Genomic DNA, 8,094 nt, shown 5'->3' with positions numbered 1-8,094 from the left:
ATCACATCAATAGAAAGCAGACTAAGACAGAGCCTCGATTTATCTAAGACCTCAATGGGAACATGTCTGTGAAAATATCCCTGCTTTGTGTGTATTAGGTCTCATACCTGGGACAAATGGCTAACTGAGGTACCTATTTAACACATCAGAGTGGACCTGGCCTCCAAGTTCTCCCAGCATCCTTCAGTCCCTACCTGTTTGTTACAGGGTATGACTGGCATACCCAGCCCCCTACCCTAAACTTCTCCAGCCTAGGGGCTGGGCTGCCCTTTCCTATATAATCCAGTCGTTTTGGTTACCTGTCCTTTTCTTCTACCCTTTCCTCTCCTGGCAGTCTCCTCTCCCCTCGCCCTCTCCTTACATGGTCCAGCTCAGACTGGTCTTGTCCACTCTGGACTCTCCCAGAGGTCTCTGCCTCTGACCATGCTCTCCCTTTTATCTACAATAAACTTTCTCTTCCACCGTGCCCAGGAGCAGTCATGTCCTTCTTTTTTATTTTATTTTATTTTTTTCATTCAGTGTGAACTTCAGGGTCCATGCAAAAGGCTTACGCTGAATTTAACTGCAGAGGTAGCTCTGGTGGTTTAATCCACAGTCAGTAATGAAGGCTGCGTGGAGGAATGCTGGCCTTGAACTTTTAGCAGTTCTGCCTCAGCTTCTTTGTGATGGCAGCCAGTGAAGGAGAACCCTTGCTGCTGTGGATGGAGACAGAGAAAGAAGAGTTCATCTGAAAAGTGTTTTTTGGTCGAGCATGGTGGCGAACACCTTTAATCCCAGAGCAGAGGCAGATGGATCTCTCTGAGTTTGAGGCCAGCCTGTTCTACAGAGTGAGTTCCAGGACAGACTGGGCTACACAGAGAAACCCTGTCTCAAAAAAAAAAAAAAAAAAAAAAAAAAAAGTTTTGAAGCTTGGCTGGTGGGGCAGGGCTGTGAACCTAGCTACTTGAAAGGATGAGGCAGGAGGATTCCAACTTCAAGGACAGCCGAGGTAGCTGATATCTTGTCTCAAACATTTTTTTCTTTTTCTTTTTAATGAAGCAAAAAGAAAATCTCTCTTGTGTCCCGCGCGCTCTGTATTTCTCGCCGGCAAGAAATCACACACGGGACACTCGGATCCTTCTGCAGACAAGCTTTAATGCATCTTATGAGGGGAGAGCATAAGCTTTCCAGAGCGGAGACATGAGCGGGGACACTAAACCAAGAAAACCATCCCTTATAAAGGCTGACCAGCCACCTGGGACGTGTTACCCTATGAATGGCTTCAGCTCCTCAGGCCAAAATGAGCCACGGGATAGGCAGAGATCAAAGGAATGGAGATTACCCAGCGCCTGTGAAGTAATTTACATCTTGGTGTCTTCAGGCACCTATTATTGTAATGGATAATGCAGGAACCGGCTTCCTACACTCTTGGCTTTTTTCTTTTAGAAGCACCCCACTTTCTGTTTTACAAACAGGACCCTAGGGTCTCTGGTCTAGGAGATTGCTTGGAATCCTTTGCCTGGTGTTGACTTTTCTGCCACCTGTCTAAGTGAGCAAGTATGAGCAGGACTTGGCGAGAGCAAGGAACACAAGTGTCCTGCTTATATTTTCATCCTGCTTGCAATGTAAAGGTCACATACCTGACTGGTCAGGCCCCCTGGGATTTTCTGCCGCATTTCTTTACTGTGATAGAAGGGAAAATACCAGTTCATTCGACCTTGGGATACTCTCACCAGGCCCTGACTTCTGTTCTTTCTTTCAGGGTTCTGGCTGTCCTCTGGGTGCTCCAGCCAGTGCTGACTGTGGTACTATTCCTTCAGTACTCTCTGCTCTCTGCCTGCCTGTGCTGCCTCCCACTGTGCTGGCCATACAAGCCATGTGCACTCTCCCAGAGAGGGCTTATTGTTGTGAAAACCTTTGCCACATAAACAGGAACATGGCACGGACTCTTGCAGATATGAGTGCCAGCAAATGCCAGCAACTTTTCTCTTATAACCTCTGGAGTGCAATTGCATCAGCTCAGCCATGTGACTGGGAATACCAGCCTGAAGACCATCTGGTAAAAATGATCCTTCAGCCTGGTGGATGGCACCATGCCCAGGTGCCTCAGGCGGATCTGCCTCATCCCTAATTTCTAAAATACCCACACCCCTGAGTTCTGACACGGTCTTAGAAACTGGGTCTGCTCTGGCATAGGCTAGAGGGGTCTAAGCCTGGGTTGTTTGCCATGAGGAACACTGTCAGGGGCTGCTGTGTTTCTGGGTTAATCTGAGGTCCAAGTTTGGCTTCAGGACAGAGCTATCTCAGTTCAGTTATTCATCTATGAGCAGATACAGTCTGAGGGGCTAGAGATAATGTCTGTGCCGTCCCAGAAAGACATCAGAGATGGAGTAACTCATACACAGGTGAAATCTATTTTTCTCCATTCTAGAGACTGGAAGTTCTCAGTGAAAATGCTGGCAGATTAGTGTCTTGTGAAGGGGTTTGCTCATAGACAGCAGGTCTGCTTATCCTCATAGCAAGAGTAGGAAAGTGTTTTTCCCACAAGCCCTCCTATAGAGCACTAACCCAGTCACATGGGCAGAGTCTTTATGGCCAGGTGACTCCTAACCAGAGGGACCCCAATATGCAGACCACAGCACACACAAAGCCAGGAAAGATCCAATTTATACCCTGAAAGGTGGTTACAGGAAGGTGAAGGTCCCAGAGGAGGGAAAGACAGCTGGCTTATGCCAGTGTGGATGCTACCCTGTTGGCCAAGATTAGCATTGGCACCACAAGGGTTTGGGCCACAGAGAGAGCACCTCTCATGCTGGGGTGCTGTTAATGAAGGCTTTGTAGAGATAACGATTCATTCTCAAAGAGAAAAACATTAGAATTAGCTAGGCAAAGGAGAACTGCACACAAATCTGGAGGGGACAGAGCCCAGAGGCCTGGAGTGTGCAGTAGGAGCAGGCTAAACCAACAACATACATTCCAGTCCTTAGGAAAGTGTTACTGGTGGTTGGGGTCTGTACCAGATGTTTCCAGGTTCTTGGCCTCTTATCTAAGGATCAACAATAAGGGCTCATAAAGATTTGCAAAAGAAGCAAGGCCTCAGGCTACAGACATTTTTTTTTTTTTTAAATAGTGTCCAAAAGGAAGGAGGGTTACTTACTCAGACATATGTATAGTTAGGGTGGTTCTCTATTTTTGTTGATAGATTAGCTGATATGTTCATCTTTCTTCTTTCCTTGCTTTCTGGTTTTTGTTTTGTTTTGTTTTTCAAGACAGGGTTTCTCTGTGGCTTTGGAGGCTGTCCTGGAACTAGCTCTTGTAGACTAGGCTGGTCTCGAACTCTCAGAGATCTGCCTGCCTTTGCCTCCCGAGTGCTGGGATTAAAGGCGTGCACCACCACTGCTCGGCTTCCTTTCTTGGTTTTTGAGACAGGGTCTCTCTATGTAGCCCTGTCTGTTCTTGAACTTTCTACATAGATCAGACTGGCCTCAAATTCACAGAGATCCATCTACCTCTGCCTCCCAAGTGCCGGGATTGAAAGTATACACTACCACAGTTGGCATACCTTCACTTTTCTTAAATGTTCATGTCCTTCTCCATAATGCATCTAATTTTAATCATAGGCCTATACACTTATGCATAGGCATAAGATGATAAACAGGGACTTCTTCCTAAAAGGTTACTAGAGGACACAGTTTTGACTCATTGTGTATGAACCCAAAGTGAGTTCTGACCTGATTGGTCCTTTTGTCCTACTTTATGTGGGTACATTGGGAATACGTTTGAATAGAAATTGTATAAATCTGGTTGTTACCAGGGGCAGGGGAGCATATCATTGTTCAGAGGTGGGCCATGATAGCTCACAGTGTGTACTGGGTTCACTAGTACTGGTTCCAGGGTTGCTAGGTATATTGTTTAGAGAGGAGTGCATGTGTATAGTGCACGTAGGTGAAGGAAGAGCTACCAAGTGTATTACGACAGGAGGAGTGAGTGTGCATAACCCCAAACCAAATAGGACCCCAAGGAACAAAACTGTCTCCTAGGCTTGCCTGCCTCAAAAAGGCGGCAAAAGAGCTCCCGGTGGTCAGATCTTAAAGTGTTAAGGGACTGCATACCTGGGAAGAGAGATTCTACGGAGCGAATGAGAGATGGAGAAGGGGGGGGGGCTTTTTGGATGGAGAATTTAGCAGGGTTGGATGGTAGGCCTAGGAAGACTCCAGGCTCTGGCATGGGCAGCTAAGGACAATGTTGCTGGCATGTGAGCAAGGTGGGGGGAGGAACAGGGTTGGGGAGCCTGTGGGGCCTCCAGTAGGAGGTGCTCAGGACACGCTATCCATCAGACCTCCACGGTAAGAGTCATGAGCATTATCCAGGAGTGTACTGGACAAGGAAAGAGGAGGCCCTGGGGCATTGGTAAAGGAAGCTGCTGTAGAGGGAGCAGAGGACGTGGTGAGGGTCTGTGGTGAGGGTCAGGGAGAAAGAAACAGGGAGAAAGAAAGTAGAGCAAACACAGCTGAACATGGGGGCTGAGAGTTCTGCCAAGAATGGGTGGTACAGTGGGAAGGAGGGACACTCTTAACTGTGTGAGAAAGCAGCTTGGTTGGGCTGGCTTTCAGCAGCTTGAGGATGCCATTTCAGAGTCCACCACACTGTCTAGGTTAGTTAGCTCTGCGCTCACTGCATTCAGCCCCGTGAGAAGCTGCAGAAAGCACAGGGGTGCTGGAAACGAGTGCTGTCTTTTCAGTCTGCACCACTGTTCACCAGCAAATCCCCTCCTTTCCCGGGGGCCTTTCCCTTCTGGTACATCTAACCACGGCTATATCTGAAATGAAAGGAAAAGAAAACAAATACAAACAAAAACCAAACAAGACCCCACAAAACAAAATAGAAAAAAAAAATACCAAACACCTTTCCCACATAATTCTTTCCTTTTGGTTGTCTTTCTGCTTCTAGGATTTATTTCTATTAGTTTTAGCTGTATGTAACTGTATGTGTGTGCAGGTGCCCATGGAGATCAGAGGCATGGAATTCCTTATAGCTGGAGTTACAGGTGGCTTGTGAGCCAACAGACATGGGTACTGTGCACCCAGTGTGGGTCCTCCACAGGAGCAGCACTGTTAACTTCTCAGCCCTCGGTCCCTCTAGGCATCTGTCCACTGGTCTTCTGAGTTCTCTCTTCGGGACCACTTTCCGTTCAGTGGGGGTGGAGGGTTGTATGCCAATAGCACTAGCCAGAGGCATCAGCTCTTTCTAATCCTTCGTGGGAGGGAAGGGGGAAATGCCTCCACCGGAAACCTCAAAGGGCAAATCCATAGTGTAAACATCACCTTTGACCACACCACGTGTTTGAGTTTTAAAAACACTTGTGGTTTTCTTCGCAGTGTGGCAGCTGTGGAGCAAGAGAGAACTTTGCCAGAAGGTTCTTCATCCTCGTTGAGCCATTGCCCTCAAATATGCAAGACTCAAAGACCAACAGAGGCCACTGAGAGAGATGATCACCCTAAGTAACATCGGAAGCTTTTGCCTGTGCTCAATGGAGACTTGCAGACAGATGTTTTCATAGCATTTTAAATGAGTTATTATCTGAAGATCTTACACATGTACACATTATATTTTGATCATAACCATCCACCATTAACTTCCCTCCAGTTCCCCATACTCCTTCCTAACTTCACCATTGAATTTGTCAAACATACTTCCCTACCAGATGCTTTAATTCATTGGATCATAAAGAAAAGGAGGTAAGCTTTTGGGGTAAATGTAGGTATTCTAGGTACTATTGAAATCATTTTATTTATTTATTTATTTATTTATTGATTGATTGATTGATTTTCCGAGACAGGGTTTCCCTGTGGCTTTGGAGGCTGTCCTGGAACTAGCTCTTGTAGACCAGGCTAGTCTCGAACTCAATTGCCTATGCCTCCCGAGTGCTGGGATTAAAGGTGTGTGCCACCACCGCCCAGCTGAAATCATTTTATGAGACTTGAGGTTAGAAAGAGATGGCTTTATCAGTAACATTATGAAGTGATACCTATAGGAAATCAGTGAATTCAATGGATTTATAAAATAACACCCAGTAAGAAGTCATTTATGTTAGAAAAAAAAAAGAGGAGGGGAAATAATCATACCTAGGGCTTTAGAGTTTTTGATATGTGCCAGACACTGTTCTGGCTGCTTTGCATGATGGGCTCTGGGACCCTCAAATCTACCCTCTGAATTAGTCAGATTCAGATGTTAAGTGTCTTGCTCAAAGCCATACAGATAGTAAGTAGTGGAGCCAGGCTCTAACCCATGCTGTTAGTCTAGATTCCATAACCTACCTGCGGGCATGGCTCAGGTTATATGAGTATAAACACTAAAAGGAAAAGGTCAGATATATTCAAGTAAGTGAAAATGGCAGTCGTCTGGGGCGAGAACTGAGAACTGAATTTGGGGCAGTCAATTCCAATGCTCCATTAGGTGAAAATTTTAAGTTTCTTGTGCTTTCCTCCCCAAAGAGAATGGTTTCATGTTGCTTCTGAAGCTAAATGTATTTATAAATAATTTCTAATACCTAAAAGAACATCAATGTTGTAGTCAATGCTAGTGATTTGGAGCAGAGTCCCTAGATGGTACTTTTCATTGTAAATGTCAGATGACTGTTGTCATTGAGGTCAGGATAGTTTCATCTTTGCTGCTGGACAATCACATGACTTGCTTCAGAGTAATCAAAATGTGTGTCATATTGGCAAATGGAGTCTCCCAGAGCTGAGAGTTCAGAAGCGGAAGCCCAGGTGGTCCTAGCAGTTCAAGTATTGAATTAAGCCAAGAAGACATTTGTTACCTACCTTGGTTAGGGGTTCTTTTGTTGTAATGAAACACTATGACCAAAGCAATTTGGGGTCTAGTCGGCTTCTACATTGCTGCTCACCACCAAAGGAAGTCAGGACAGGAATTCAAACCAGGCAGGAACCTGGAGGCAGGAGCTAATGCAGAGGGCATGAAGGAGTACTGCTCAGCCTGCTTTCTTATAACACCCAGGACTACCAACCCAGGGGTGTCACCATTCACACTGGGTGAGCCCTTCCCCATCAATCACTAATTAAGAAAGTGCTCTACAGGCTGGCCCACAGCCCAGTCTTATGGAGGCATTTTCTCATTTGAGGTTCCCTCCTCTCAGATGACTGTAGTTTGTGTCAAGTTGACATAAATCTAGCCAGCACATTGCCTAATTACAAAAATGAAGAAAAAATTTTAAAGAGGGATACTATTAATTAAGAAGTTTCCCTATATTGGGGCAGCCACAGAGAGAAACCATGAGGGGGGATGAAAGAGGGAGAGGGAGAGAGAGAGAGGAAGAGGAAAGAGAGAGAGAGAGAGAGAGAGAGAGAGAGAGAGAGACAGAGAGAGAGAGAGAGAGAGAGAGAGAGAGAGAGAGAGAATGTGAATTTAAAGACTTGGCTTACACTCTTGAGTTCTGAAATCTGCAAAGCCAGCTGGCTAGACATTCAGGTAGGTGATGTTGCAATTTTGAATCCAAAACCTATAAGGTTCACAGTAAGCGGAACACAGGCTGGCTGCTTGTTCTGAAGGTCTTAGATGGGTTTGATCTATTGTCTGTCCACACGAGAAGCATATTGTTTAATGGCTGACTCCACATTGCAGTCATGTCTACAAACACTTTCACGAGGTTTATTAATCAAACAGCTTCAAATTGAGGCCCAGTCAAATCAACATACAGAATGAAAGTCTGAGAGCGTATCTCCAATGAGCTAAAATCTGGCTGTCCAAGCAAATTTAGTGATACTTAGATCATGGTTTTCTTTTACTCAGGACTGACAAAGCATTCCCTGGCTTTAGAGAGTCAGGTGGTTGTTTTGGGGAAACCTCTGCTCAGCATGTGTGTGGTGTATCTACTCCTTCCAGTCACTCATTTTGCTTAACCCAAGTTGGCTTGTGATGTGATTCCAAGTTATTTTATAGCAGTTGAAAGATCAACTGAGGCAAGGCAAACAAATCCATGGGAGTAACCAGTAGATACCAGACTTGTGCTGTCATCTGGCATTTTCAATTTTCTGCTAGTTAAAATTAGTTAACACACTGTGGACTGTATCACTCTTCTTCAGTGAAGACATCTAC

This window comes from Cricetulus griseus, assembly GCF_003668045.3.
Source record: "Cricetulus griseus strain 17A/GY chromosome 1 unlocalized genomic scaffold, alternate assembly CriGri-PICRH-1.0 chr1_0, whole genome shotgun sequence".
Classification (NCBI taxonomy): Eukaryota; Metazoa; Chordata; class Mammalia; order Rodentia; family Cricetidae; genus Cricetulus; species Cricetulus griseus.
Note: the sequence above shows the minus strand (reverse complement) of the source record.